The sequence below is a fragment of the Oncorhynchus mykiss genome, chromosome 6 (genome assembly GCF_013265735.2).
Source record: "Oncorhynchus mykiss isolate Arlee chromosome 6, USDA_OmykA_1.1, whole genome shotgun sequence".
NCBI lineage: Eukaryota > Metazoa > Chordata > Actinopteri > Salmoniformes > Salmonidae > Oncorhynchus > Oncorhynchus mykiss.
The window spans coordinates 34,038,289-34,053,825 of record NC_048570.1 but is presented as its reverse complement, the minus strand read 5'-3'; positions in this window follow the sequence as shown (position 1 = coordinate 34,053,825).

Genomic DNA, 15,537 nt, shown 5'->3' with positions numbered 1-15,537 from the left:
TATCAGCAACCATCACTCCTGTGTTCCAATGGCATGTTGTGTTAGCTAATCCAAGTTTATAATTTTAAAAGGCTAATTGATCATTAGAAAACCCTTTTGCAATTATGTCAGCACAGCTGAAAACTGTGTGCTGATTAAAGAAGCAATAAAACTGGTCTTTTTTTAGACTAGTTGAGTATCTGGAGCATCAGCATTTGTGGGTTCGATTGCAGGCTCAAAATGGCAAGAAACAAAGAACTTTCTTCTGAAACTCGTCAGTCTATTCTGGTTCTTAGAAATGAATGCTATTCCATGTGAGAAATTGCCAAGAAACTGAAGATCTCGTACTACTCCCTTCACAGAACAGAGCAAACTGGCTCTAACCAGAATAGAAAGAGGAGTGGGAGGCCCCGGTGCACAACTTAGCAAGAGGACAAGTACATTAGTGTCTAGTTTGAGAAACAGTCCTCAAATGGCAGCTTCATTAAATAGTACCCACAAATCACCAGTCTCAATATCCACAGTGAAGAAGCGACTCCGGGATGCTGGCCTTCTAGGCAGAGTTCCTCTTAAACTTGTATTTTTATTGGCCAGTCTGAGATATTACTTTTTCTTTGCATCTCTGCCTAGAAGGCCAGCATCCCGGAGTCGCCTCTTCACTGTTGACGTGTCTGTCATTAAGCTGTCATTAAGGCAAAGGGTGGCTACTTTGAAGAATCTAAAATATAACTTATAGATTTTGATTTGTTTAACACTTTGTTGGTTACTACTGTAACATCGTGTTTTCAACTCATACTCTTAAACACATAGATCCCCTGAACGCAGTTCACTTTCCAGACCACTTTCCAGCTCACTTTCCAGCTCACACTTTCAAAGACATAGATCCCCTGAACGCAGCTCACTCTCCAGATCCCAATCACCTGAATTCTAACACCTGTATGTCATTTACACACACTATTTAGTTCAGTTTATTGCACCCAATCATTGTGAGGTATTGTTTGTTTTTGATCACATTCTATTCGGAGCTCTGTTTATTTCAATATTAGTCCACCTGTGTATTGTAGTTTTTGGCCATCCTCACTAACAAAGTTTTTTGCCTGTTCCTTGCCTGTACTTTTGCCAATCAGATTTCCTGTCATCAACCTCTTGCCTGATTGTCACGACTTCCGCCGAAGTCGGTCCCTCTCCTTGTTCGAGCGGTGTTCGGCGGTCGACGTCACCGGCCTTCCAGCCATCACTGATCCATTTTTCATTTTCCATTGGTTTTGTCTTGTCTTCCTTCACACCTGGTTCCAATCCCATCAATTACATGTTGTGTATTTAACCCTCTGTTTCCCTTCATGTCCTTGTCGGAGATTGTTTTATTGTATGTTATGTGCAAGTCATGTGTCAGTGTACCCACTTATATAATTTTTTTAATATTTTGGTTTTTGGAGTTTTATGAGCACTTATTAAACGACTCCGTTTCCTGCGCCTGACATCCCTGCCACCGACACGCACCCATTACACTTATCTCCCGGACTACGTTACTAGCCCTTTTCCCATGTCTGTACTGTTACCTTTTGGATTCCCTGTGTATGACATTCTGCCTGTCCCTGGACCCTGCTACCTGCCTCCTCCTGTTGTCCTTTGCTAAATAAACACCTGCTGCGCCCTGCGCTTGAAACCAGCACTATGTCTCCCATCTTACTCATTACAACATGATTCCATGTGTTATTTCATAGTTTTGATGTCTTCACTAATATTCTATAATGTAGAAAATAGTCAAATTAAAGAACATCTTTTGAATGAGAAGGTTGTCCAAACTTTTGACTGGTACTGTATATACATATACAGTGCATTCGGAAAGTATTCAGACCCCTTCCCTTTTTACACATTTTGATTTACTCTGAAATTGATTAAATTATTTATTTTCCTCATCAATCTACACACAATACTCATAAATGATCAAGTTAAAACAGGTTTTTGACATTTTGCAAGAGTATTAGATATATAAAAAAAAGATACCTTATTTACATAAGTATTCAGACCATTTGTTATGCGACTCAAAATTGAGCTCAGGTGCATCCTGTTTCTTTTGATCATCCTTGAATTTGATTAGAGTCCACCTGTGGTAGATTCAATTGATTAGACATGATTTGGAAAGGCACACACTTGTCTATATAAGGTTCCACAGTTGACTGTGCATGTCAGAAAAAAACTGTGCATGTCAGAGCACAACCAAGCCTTGAGGTCAAAAGAACTGTCCGTACAGCTCCTGATGCAGGATTGTGTCGAGGCACAGATCTGGGGAAGGGTACCAAAATATGTCTGCAGCATTGAAGGTCCTCAAGAACACAGTGGCCTCCATTATTCTTAAATGGAAGAAGTTTGGAACCACCAAGACTTTTCCAAGAGCTACAGTGGTTCATCCTTTAAAAGTTTTGAGCTTACGCTGCGGCAGTTTGTGGTAGATGTTGGCAGATTGTGGTAAAATGCGTCATTCTGGCAACAATGGCTGACACATAAATAACGTGCCATAGAATTCTGCGGCACCCCGCAAGCTGGGCTAGAGTACGCCACAACTTTTAAAGGAAGAACCACTGTAGTCGCCTGGCCAAACAGCAATCGGGGGAGAAGGGCCTTGGTCAGGGAGTCAACCAAGAACCCGATGGTCACTCTGACAGAGCTACAGAATTTATTTGTGGAGATGGGAGAACCTTCCAGAAGGACAACCATCTCTGCAGCACTCCACCAATCAGGCCTTTATGGTAGAGTGGCCAGACAGAAGCCACTCCTCAGTAAAAGGCACATGACATCCCGCTTGTTTGCCAAAAGGCAAACTCTCAGACCATGCGAAACAAGATTCTCTGGTCTGATGAAACCAAGATTGAACTCTTTGGCCTGAATGCCAAGCGTCTCTTCTGGAGGAAACCTGGCACCATCTTTACGGTGAAGCATGGTGGTGGCAGCATCATGCTGTGGGGACAACGACATGACTACTTATGTAAATAAGGTATTTGTTTTTATTTGTAATGTATTTGCAAATATTTCTAAAAACCAGTTTCCACTTTGTTCATTGACTAGCACCATTCATTCTCGTTGTCAATAATTCTAATGTTATAACTTTTAATAGTAACTGTATCCACTGGTTAAATGGGAGAGTTTTTCAACTGTGCGCCTGCCAGCAGTAATCTTCTCTGATTGATTGAGAGTTTCAAGGGGCCTTCATCGTTAAGTAGCATAATAGATGGCAAGCAATGAATATTTAAATTCATGCACTTCAAAATGAATTTTGTAACTTTGCCTCAAAAGATTAAACGGCAGGGCACTTCCACATCATATGAAGGAGTGTGCCTACTATAGGGGGCACAGTGAACATTTGGGAATGAGGCCAATGTCCAATTTAAAACATTTCTTTGATATTAAATACAGTCTGTGAACAAACATAAAATATTGAAATTGATGGTTCGGATTACGGGATGCCAAGGTCATATTGTTCCATATTCTGTTCCAGTTAAGTTAAAGTTTAAGATTAAATTATATAGAGCTGTGCGCTAGCTCAGAATATGAGCTTTCCAAATGTTGTTTATATGTTATAGAGATTAGTCCTTTCGGGAGCCGCAAAAATGTATTTATATATCCCATCATTTGGTGTTTCGGTAGTTGGGTTTCCCATGGGACAGCATAGCTGACCTACATTGTAAATATAGAAAAAAGGAGTAGCCTGGTAATGTGTATGTATCTTTCAAATCTTGGTATTTCTCAATCCATTACTGTCTATGATATCAAGAAGGGTACGGATTCCACATTTGGATCATTGGGATGATGCAAAAGGACACCGTCCAGGTCGCAAGGCATTAGAGTGACATTGTATGGGCATGACATTTTGATTCCCAGTTAAATTGTTTTAACATTTTTGCTCCAAATAGAATTTGTCGAGATCGGTGTGGAAGAACTTGACTGGCCTGCACAAAGCCTGGACCTCAACCCCAGCAAACACTTTTGGGATGAACTGGGACGCCGACTGCAATCCAGGCCTAATCGCCCAACATCAGTGCACGACCTCACGAATGCTCTGTGGCTGAATGGAAGCAAGTCCCCCCAACAATGTGGGGATGTTATAGCAGCAAAAGGGGGACCAACTCATAATTAATGCACATGATTCTGAAATGAGACGTTCGACAAGCAGATGTCCGCATACTTTTGGTCATGTATTGTATTTTCAGTGCCTTCAGAAAGTATTCACACCCCTTGATTTCTGCCACGTTTTGTTGTGTTACAGCCTGAATTTAAAATGGATTACATTGATATTTTGTGTCACTGGTCTACACACAATACCCCATGATGTCAAAGTGAAATTATGTTTTGAAAAAAAATGAAAAGAATGAAAAAAGCTGTAATATCTTGAGTCAATTAGTGTTCAACCCTGTTGTTATGGCCTGGACTCACTCTGTGTGCAAGTCATGACTACCCCATATCTGTACCCCACACAAACTCAGCAACAAAAGAAACGTCCTCTCACTGTCAACTTTGTTAATTTTCAACAAACTTAACATGTGTAAATATTTGTATGAACATAACAAGATCAGCAACTGAGACGTAAACTGAACAAGTTCCACAGAAATGTTACTAACAGAAATGGAATAATGTGTCCCTGAACAAAGGGGGGGATCAAAAATAAGTCAGTATCTGGTGTTTCCACCAGCTGCATTAAGTACTACAGTGCATCTCCTCCTCATGGACTGCACCAGATTTGCCAGTTTTTGCTGTTAAATGTTACCCCACTCTTCCACCATTACACCTGCAAGTTTCCGGAAATTTCTGGGGGGAATGGCCCTAGCCCTCACCCTCTGATGAAACAGGTCCCAGATATGCTCAATGGGATTGAGATCCGGGCTCTTCGCTGGCCATGGCAGAACACTGACATTCCTGTCTCGCAGGAAATCATGCACAGAACGAGCAGTATGGCTGGTGGCATTGTCATGCTGGAGGGTCATGTCAGGGTGAGCCTGCAGGAAGGGTACCACATGAAGGAGGATGTCTTCCCTGTAACGCACAGCGTTGAGATTGCCTGCAATGACAACAAGCTCAGTCCGATGATGCTGTGACACACCGCCCAGACCATGACGGACCCTCCACCTCCAAATTGATACAGGTGTACAGGCCTCGGTGTAACACTCATTCCGTCGGTGATAAACACAAATCCGATCATCACCCCTGGTGAGACAAAATTGCGACTCATCAGAGAAGAGCACTTTTGCCAGTCCTGCCTGGTCCAGTGATGGTGGGTTTGTGCCCATAGGCAACGTTGTTGCCGGTGATGTCTGGTGAGGACCTGCCTTACAACAGGCCTACAAGCCCTCAGTCCAGCCAATCTCAGCCCATTGCGGACAGTCTGAGCACTGATGGAGGGATTGTGCGTTCATGGTGTAACTCAGGCAGTTGTTGTTGCCGTTCTGTACCTATCCCGCAGGTGTGATGTTCGGATGTTTAATTTAATTTTTTTTAGTTCACTTTTATTTAACCAGATAGGCCAGTTGAGAACAATTTCTCATTTACAACTGCGACCTGGCCAAGATAAAACAAAGCAATGCGACAAAAACAACAACACAGAGTTACACATAAACAAACATAGTCAATTACACAATAGAAAAATCTATGTACAGTCTGTGCAAATGTAGAAGAGTAGGGGAGTAAGGCAATAAATTGGCCATGGTGGCAAAATAATTACAATTTAGCATTAACACTGGAGTGATAGATGTTTAGACGATGATGTGCAAGTAGAGACACTGGGGTGCAAAAGAGCAAGAGGAGAAGTACCAATATGGGGATGAGGTAGTTGGGTGTGCTATTTACAGATTGTCTGTGTACAGGTACAGTGATCGGTAAGCTGCTCTGACAGCTGATGCTTAAAATTAGAGAGGTAGATATGACTCCAGCTTCAGTGATTTTTGAAATTCGTTCCAGTCATTGGCAGCAGAGAACTGGACGGAAAGGAGGCCAAAGGAAGTGTTGGCTCTGGGGGTGACCAGTGAAATATACCTGCTGGAGGGCGTGCTGCGAGTGTGTATTTCTTTGGTGACCAGTGAGCTGAGATAAGGCGGGGCTTTACCAAGCATAGACTTATAGATGACTTGGAGCCAGTGGGTTTGGAGACGAATATGTAGTGAGGGCCAGCCAACGAGAGCATACAGGTCGCAGTGGTGGGATGTATATGGGGCTTTGGTGACAAAACAGATGGCACTGTGATAGACTACATCCAATTAGCTGAGTAGAGTGTTGGAGGATATTTTGTAAATTACATCGCCGAAGTCAAGGACCGGTAGGATAGTCCGTTTTACGAGGGTATGTTTGGCAGCATGTGTGAAGGAGGCTTTGTTTGCGAAATAGGATTTCCGATTCTGGCACACGGGGAGTGTGGTGAAGACAGGTAGGAGACCTGCACCAACTTTCCGTGCTTACCGGAGAGAGAGAGGGACCGGGCAGGCACCGTGTTATGCGGTGGAGTGCACAGTCTCCCCAGTGCATGTGCATAGCCTCGTATCAGCCGGGCTAGAGTGGGCATCGAGCCAGGTGCCATGAAGCCGGCTTTACGCATCTGGTCTCCAGTGCGTCTCCTCGGGCCGGCGTAGATGGCACCAGCCTTACACATAGTGTCCCCGGTTCGCAAGCACAGCCCAGTGTAGGCTATTCCACCTCGCGGCACTGGCCTGGCTACCGGGAGCATTCAACCAGGTAAGGTTGGGGAGGCTTGATGCTCAAGAGCTCCAGTGCGCCTGCACGGTCCGGTCTATCCGGTGCCACCTCCACGCACAAGCCCTCCGGTGGCAGCCCCCCGCACCAGGGTGTCTCTCCGTCTTCTGCCTACAGGTGCTCCCGCCTGTCCAGCACTGCCAGAGCCTTCCTCCTGTCCTGAGCCGCCAGAGTCTCCCGTCTGTCCTGAGCCGCCAGAGTCTCCCGTCAGCCAGGAGCCGCCAGAGCCGCCAGCCAGGAGCCTCCAGAGCCGTCAGCCAGCCAGGAGCTTCCAGAGCCATCAGCCAGAGTTAGTGCTACAGTATGCAAATTTCTGTTTGAAAAAGCTAGCCTTTGCTTTCCTAACTGCCTGTGTATATTGGTTCCTGACTTCCCTGAAAAGTAGCATATCGCGGGGGCTATTCGATGCAAATGCAGAATGCCACAGGATGTTTTTGTGCCGGTCAAGGGCAGTCAAGTCTGGGGTGAACCAAGGGCTATATCTGTTCTTAGTTCTACATTTTTTGAATGGGGCATGCTTATTTGAGTTGGTGAGGAAAGCACTTTTAAAGAGCCACCAGGCATCCTCTACTGACAGAATGAGGTCAATATCCTTCCAGGATACCCGGGCCATATCGATTAGAAAGGCCTGCTGGCTGAAGTGTTTTAGGGAGCGTTTGATAGTGATATGGGGTAGTCGTTTGGCTGCAGACCCATTACGCACGCAGGCAATGAGGCAATGAGATCCTGGTTGAATACAGCAGAGGTGTATTTAGAGTGCAAGTTGGTCAGGATGATATCTAAGAGGGTGCCCATGGTTACGGATTTAGGGATGTACCTGGTAGGTTCCTTGATAATTTGTGTGAGATTGAAGGCATCTATCTTAGATTGTTTAACAGCCAGGGTGTTAATTATGTCCCAGTTTAGGTCACCTAACAGTACGAACTTTAAAGATAGATGGGGGCAATCAATTCACATATAGTGTCCAGGGCACAACTGGGAGCTGATAGGGGTCTATAACAAGCGGCAACGGTGAAAGACTTGTTTCTGGAAAGATGGATTTTTAAAAGTAGAAGCTCGAATTGTTTGGGCACAGACCTGTATAGTATGACAGAACTCTGCAGGCTATCTCTGCAGTAGATTGCAACTCAGCCCCCTTTGGCAGTTCTATCTTTTTGGAAATTTCTATAGTTAGGGATGGACATTTCTGGACTTTTGGTGGCCTGCCTAAGCCAGGATTCAGACACGGCTAGGACATCCGGCTTGGCGGAGTGTGCTAAAGCAGTGAATAAAGCAAACTTAGGGAGGAGGCTTCTAATGTTAACATGCATGAAACCAGGTTTTACGTTTACAGAAGTTAACAAATGACAGCGCCTGGGGAATGGGAGTGGAGCTAAGCGGTGCAGGGCCTGGGTTAACCTCTACGTCACCAGAGGAATAGAGAAGGAGTAGGATAAGGGTACGGCTAAAGGCTATGAGAACTGATCTTCTATTGCGTTCGGAACAGAGAGTAAAAGGAGCAGATTTCTGGGTGCGGAAGAATAGATTCAAGGCGTAATGTACAGACAAGAGTATGGTAGGAGGTGAATACAGTGGAGGTAAAACTAGGCATTGAGTGACGATGAGAGAGGTTTTGTTTCTAGGTGCACCATTTAAGCCAGGTAAGGTCACCGCATGTGTGTGAGGTGGAACAAAAGGGCTAGCTAAGGCATATTGAGCAGAGCTGGAGATACGGCAATTCAGACAGCTAGCGAGCCAGGGCTAACAGGCTAACAGATGGGCCTTCAGGGGATGTGCAACGGAAGAGCCTGTTGAAACCCACTCGGAAGTTTATGTTGGCAGACCAGTCGTGATGGATCGGTGGGGCTCCGGGTCGGCAGTAAAAGGGTCCAGGCCAATTGGCAAAATAGGTATTGTAGCCCAAGAATTGGCTGATGGACCTCTTCAGCTAGCCAGGAGATAGACCTAGCTCGAGGCTAGCTCCAGGCTAACTGGTGCTTGCTTTGGGACAGAGACGTTAGCCAGGAGTAGACACTCAGATAGCAGCTAGCTAGCTGCGATGATCCGGTGTAAAGGTTCAGAGCTTGTGGTAGGAATCCGGAGATGTGGAGATGTGGTAGAGAAAAAGCAGTCCGATATGCTCTGGGTTGAAATTGTGCTGTGCAGACTGGCAGGAATTGACCAGGCTGAGGCTGGCTGATGTCCAACTTAAAAGTGATGACCGCTAGCAGTGGCTAACTGACTGCTGGCTAGTTTCTGTTGGGGGTTCCGGTTCTAAAGTGTAAAAAATAGCAGATCTGTACCACTTTGGGGGATGCGGGTTGCAGGAGAGTTTGTTCAGTCCGTAGATGGAAATTGAGTTTTAAAAAAACATACAAAGAAAAATATATATACTTGGGACGGGACAAGACAAACAGGCGTCTGACTGCTACGCCATGTTGGATTCTGCACAGGATGTACCGATCCTTTGCAGGTGTTGTTACACGTGGTCTGCCGCTGCGAGGGCGATCAGCTGTCCGTCCTATCTCCCTGTATCCCTGTCTTAGTTTATTTTTTTGCCGAGTTAACAATTATCTGTAAGGTCCCTCAGTCAAGCAGTGAAATTCAAGCACAGATTTAACCACAAAGACAGAGAGGTTTTCCAATGGTTTACAAAGTAGGACACCTATTGGTAGATGGGTAAAAATAAAAATGCAGACATTGAATATCATTTTGTGCATGGTGCAGTCATTAATTACTCTCTGGATGGTGTATAAATACACCCAGTCACTGCAAAGATACAGGCACCCTTCCTAACTCAGTTGCCGGAGAGGAAGGAAACCGCTCAGGGATTTCACCATGAGACCAATGGTAATTTTAAAACAGTTACAGAGTTTAATGGCTGTGATAGGAGACAGCAGGGTTCGGTACAGGAGGGTTCCCCAACTGGTGTCCTGCGGGCCAAATTTGGCACATAAAATGTTGTTTTATTTGGCCCTCCCCAAGTTTTCTGAGCCAAATTGTTGGACATAAAAGACTGTAAAAACACCAGGAAATCAGCTAACCCTAACCCAAGTGATTTTAATTTAAGAAAATCAGTTCCCAAGTATTCCCATGCATAATAGAGAGATGTGATCGTATACAAATTTAAGCAAGATTTTAAATGATTATGTTTTAGTCAAATATTATATCTGGTCAATTTGAAGTCTACAAATGATGTTTAATTGTGTTACGGCCCCCCGACCATCCGCTCCAGATAAAATCTTCCCGTAGCTTAATTGAGTTGATGATCCCTGCTGTATAGAATACAACTATTCCAAAATATGCATCCTTTTTGCAATAAGGCAATAAAGTAAAACTGCAAAAAATGAGGCAAAGAAAGTCACTTTTTGTCCTGAATACAAAGCGTTATGTTTGGGGCAAATCCAACACAACACATCACTGAGTACCACTCTTTCTATTGTTAAGCATGGTGGTGGCTGCATCATGTTATGGGTATTCTTGTCATCGGCAAGGAAAAGGGAGTTTCTCAGGATAAAAAGAAACGGAATAGTGCTAAGCACTGGCAAAATTCTAAAGGAAAACTTGGTTCAGTCTGCTTTCCAACAGACACTGGGAGACAAATTCACCTTTCAGCAGGACAATAACCTTAAACACAAGAACAAATATGCACTGGAGTTGCTTACCAAGACAACATTGAATGTTCCGGAGTGGCCTACTTACAGTTTTGACTTAAAATCAGCTTTCAAACCTATGGCATGACTTGAAAATGGCTGTCCAGCAATGGTCAGCAACGAACTTAACAGAGCTTGAAGGTTTTAGAGGCCCTCCTCTTGGCAACAGAGACAAAATGTTTCTGTTTTCAAGCTAATTTCCTGCAATTCTATATATTTCTCATGGGGCTGAGAGAATAATTTCAGTTTCAAAACAAATTACCTGTAATTCTACACATTTTGCCATGGATTAAACCTTGTGATTATGCAATCTCATTGATTCAAACATTATAACAAAATCTATGGGGGACCCATGCCATGACATTTTAGGAATTTTAGATTCTCCCTGACTGTCTATTTAAATGTTTATTTCTCAAAGATTACTAATCATTTCTACATACGTTATATCTGGTTTTAGTCATTTAGGTTTACACTGAAAACATTTTACTATTTCAAAATGTATTTTATAAAATACATACATATATATATATATATATATATATACACTGAACAAAAATACATGTCACACCCTGGTCAAAGTATTTTGTGTTTATCTTTATTTATTTGGTCAGGCCAGGGTGTGGCATGGGTTTTTGTATGTGGTGTGTATGTATGGGGATTGTAGCTAGTGGGGTGTTCTAGCTAAGTCTATGGCTGTCTGAAGTGGTTCTCAATCAGAGGCAGGTGTTTATCGTTGTCTCTGATTGGGAACCATATTTAGGCAGCCATATTCTTTGAGTTTGTCGTGGGTGATTGTCCTTAGTGTCCTGATGTCATTGTTCTGTGTTAGGTTACACAAGTATAGGCTGTTTCGGTTTTTGTTAAGTTTATTGTTTTGATAGTGTTTGTGTTTAGTGTGTTACTTCATTAAACATGGATTGCAATAGACATGCCGCATTTTGGTCCGACTCTCCTTCTCACCAAGAAAACCGTTACAGAATCACCCACCACAAAGGGACCAAGCAGCGTGTCAACAGGCAAGAACAGCCCAAAGTGGAGTACAGTATGGACTATAATTCTTGGGAGGAGATAGACAGGTGGGCGGTCGACCCAGGGAGAGTGCCGGAGCCCGCCTGGGATTCGATGGAGCAGTGCGCGGAAGGATATAGGAGAATGGAGTTTGCGAAGCAAGCAAGGCGGCGCGGACGGAGGCCCCATAGTCAGCCCCAAAAATGTCTTGGGGGGGGGGGGGGCTCAGGGAGAGTGTGGCAGAGTCAGGAGCCAGACCTGAGCCAACTCTCCCTGTTTATCGTGAGGAGCCAAGGAGGAGACCAGAACCAGAGCCGGTGTTGGAGGTGAGCGAAACAGAGACTGTGAAGGAGTTAATGGGGAAATTGGAGGAGAGAGAAATGAGGGAGTTGCTGTGTTGGTGTTTTAAACATGGAATTCGCCCGACGGAGCGTGTCGGGGATTTGATGGCACCTGGGTCAGCGCTCCATACTCGTCCTGAGGTGCGTGTTAGTCGGCTGGTGAAGATGGTGCCAGTCTCACGTACCAGGCCTCCTGTGCACCTCCCTAGCCTTGCACGTCCTGTGCCAGCACCGCTCTCAAGATCTCCAGTACGCCTTCACGGTCTAACCCATCCTGTGCCACCTCCACACCCCAGCCCTCCGGTAGCAGCTCCCCGCACCAGGCTTCCTGTGCGTGTCCTCGGCCCAGTACCACCAGTGCCAGCACCACGCATCAAGCCTACAGTGCGCCTCGCCTGTCTAGCGCTGTCGGAGCCCTCCTCCTCTCCAGCGCTGTCGGAGTCTCCCGCCTGTTTAGCGCTGTTAGAGCCTTCCTTCTCTACAGCGCTGCCGGAGTCTCCCGCCTGTTCAGAACTGCCAGTTAGCATAGAGCTGCCAGTTAGCATAGAACTGCCAGTTAGCATAGAGCTGCCAGTTAGCAAGGAGCTGCCAGTCTGCAAGGAGCTGCCAGTCTGCAAGGAGCTGCCAGTCTGCAAGGAGCTGCCTGTCTGCAAGGAGCCGCCAGAGCTGCCAGTCTGCAAGGAGCCGCCAGAGCTGCCAGTCTGCAAGGAGCCGCCAGAGCTGCCAGTCTGCAAGGAGCCGCCAGAGCTGCCAGTCTGCAAGGAGCCGCCAGAGCTGCCAGTTAGCATGGAGCCGCCAGAGCTGCCAGTTAGCATGGAGCAGCCAGGGCCGCCAGTCAGCATGGAGCAGCCAGGGCCGCCAGTCAGCATGGAGCAGCCAGGGCCGCCAGTCAGCATGGAGCAGCCAGGGCCGCCAGTCAGCATGGAGCAGCCAGTCAGCATGGAGCAGTCAGTCAGCATGGAGCAGCCAGAGCAGCCAGTCAGCATGGAGCAGCCAGAGCTGCCAGTCAGCATGGAGCAGCCAGTCAGCATGGAGCAGCCAGAGCAGCCAGTCAGCATGGAGCAGCCAGAGCTGCCAGTCAGCATGGAGCAGCCAGTCAGCATGGAGCAGCCAGAGCAGCCAGTCAGCATGGAGCAGCCAGTCAGCATGGAGCAGCCAGAGCTGTCAGTCAGCATGGAGCAGCCAGTCAGCATGGAGCAGCCAGATCTGCCAGTCGACCAGACTCTTCCAGATCTGCCAGTCGACCAGACTCTTCCAGATCTGCCAGTCGACCAGACTCTTCCAGATCTGCCAGTCGACCAGACTCTTCCAGATCTGCCAGTCGACCAGACTCTTCCAGATCTGCCAGTCGACCAGACTCTTCCAGATCTGCCAGTCGACCAGACTCTTCCAGATCTGCCAGTCGACCAGACTCTTCCAGATCTGCCAGTCGACCAGACTTTTCCAGATCTGCCAGTCAGCCAGGATCTGCCAGTCAGCCAGGATCTGCCGAAACCACCAGCCAGCCAGGATCTGGTAGATTCATCAACCTGCCTGAGCTTCCTCTCACTCCTGAGCTTCCTCTCACTCCTGAGCTTCCCCTCAGTTCCGAGCTGCCTCAGTCCCGAGCTGCCCCTCAGTCCCGATCTGCTCCTCAGTCCAGTGGGGTTCTGGGTGAGGACTACTAGGCCATGGTCGGCGGCGAGGGTGGACTATCCAGGGACGCGAGGAGAAGGGACTAAGACATTGATTGAGTGGGGTCCACGTCCCGCGCCGGAGCCGCCACCATGGACAGACGCCCACCCGGACCCTCCCTATTGTTTTGAGGTGCGTTCGGGAGTCCGCACCTTAGGGGGGGGGGTTCTGTCACACCCTGGTCAAAGTATTTTGTGTTTATCTTTATTTATTTGGTCAGGCCAGGGTGTGGCATGGGTTTTTGTATGTGGTGTGTATGTATGGGGATTGTAGCTAGTGGGGTGTTCTAGCTAAGTCTATGGCTGTCTGAAGTGGTTCTCAATCAGAGGCAGGTGTTTATCGTTGTCTCTGATTGGGAACCATATTTAGGCAGCCATATTCTTTGAGTTTGTCGTGGGTGATTGTCCTTAGTGTCCTGATGTCATTGTTCTGTGTTAGGTTACACAAGTATAGGCTGTTTCGGTTTTCGTTAAGTTTATTGTTTTGATAGTGTTTGTGTTTAGTGTGTTACTTCATTAAACATGGATTGCAATAGACACGCCGCATTTTGGTCCGACTCTCCTTCTCACCAAGAAAACCGTTACAATACAAATGCAACATGTAAAGTGTTGGTCCTGTTTCATTGCTAAAATGTTGTGCAAACATTTGTTTACATCCCTATTAATGGCCATTTATCCTTTTCCTAGATAATCCAACCACTTAACAGGTGTGGCATATCAAGAAGCTGATTAAACAGCATTACAAAGGTGCTGGGGACAATAAAAGGCAACTCTAGAGTGTGCAGTTTTGTCACACAACACAATGCCACAGATGTCTCAAGTTTTGAGGGGGCATGCAATTGGCATGCTGACTGCAGGAATGTCCACTAGAGCTGTGGCCAGAGAACTGAATGTTATTTGCTCTACCATAAGCTGCCTCCAACCTCATTTTAGAGAATTTGGCAATACGTCCAACCGGCCTCAGAACCGCAGACCAAGTGTAAATACACCAGCCCAGGACCTCCACATCCGCCTTCTTCACTTGCAAGATCGTCTGAGACCAGCCACCTTGACAGCTGATAAAACTGTGGGTTTGCACAACCAAAGAATGTATGCCAAACTGTCAGAAACTGTCTCAGGGAAGCTCATCTGCATGCTCGTCATCGTCACCAGGGTATTGAACTGACATCACTGGGAAAATGCTCACCTTTGATGGCCACTGGCATGCTGGAGGAGTGTGCTCTTCACGGGTGAATCCTGGTTTCAACTGTACCGGGCAGATAGCAGACGTGTGGCATCGTGTATGGCATCGTGTATGGCATCGTGTGGGTGAGTGGATTGGTGATGTCAACATTGTCAACAGAGTGCCCCATGGTGGCGGTGGGGTTATGGTATGGGCAGGCATCAGCGAACACAATGCTATCATTGGCAACTTAAGTGCACAGATATACCATGACGAGTTCCTGAGGCCCGTTGTCGTGCCAAATTCCGCCACCATCACCTCAATTTTCAGCATGGTAATGTACGGCCCCATGTTGACTCCTTGCTGTCCCCAGTCCACCTGGCCATGCTGCTGCTCCAGTTACAACTGTTCTGCCTGCGGCTATTGAACCCTGACCTGTTCACCAGATGTGCTACCTGTCCCAGACATGCTGTTTTCAACTCTCTAGAGACAGCAGAGCTGTAGAGATACTCTTAATGATCGGCTATGAAAAGCAAACTGACATTTACTCCTGAGTTGCTGACTTGCTACACCCTCGACAACTACTGTGATTATTATTATTTGACCATCCTGGTCATTTATGAACATTTGAACATTTTGGCCATGTTCTGTTATAACCTCCACTCAGCACAGCCAGAGGAGGACTGGCCACCCCTCATAGCCTGGTTCCTCTCTAGGTTTCTTCCTAGGTTTTGGCCTTTCTAGCGAGTTTTTCCTAGCCACCGTGCTTCTACACCTGCATTGCTTGCTCTTTGGGGTTTTAGGCTGGGTTTCTGTACAGCACTTTGAGATATCATCTGATGTAAGAAGGGCCATATAAATACATTTGATTTGATTTCATGTTGCTAGGATGTGTACGTAAACAATTCCTTGAAACTGAAAATGTCCCAGTTCTTCCATGGCCTGTATACTCATCAGACATGTCACCCATTGAGCATGTTTGGGATCCTCTGGATCGATGTGTACAA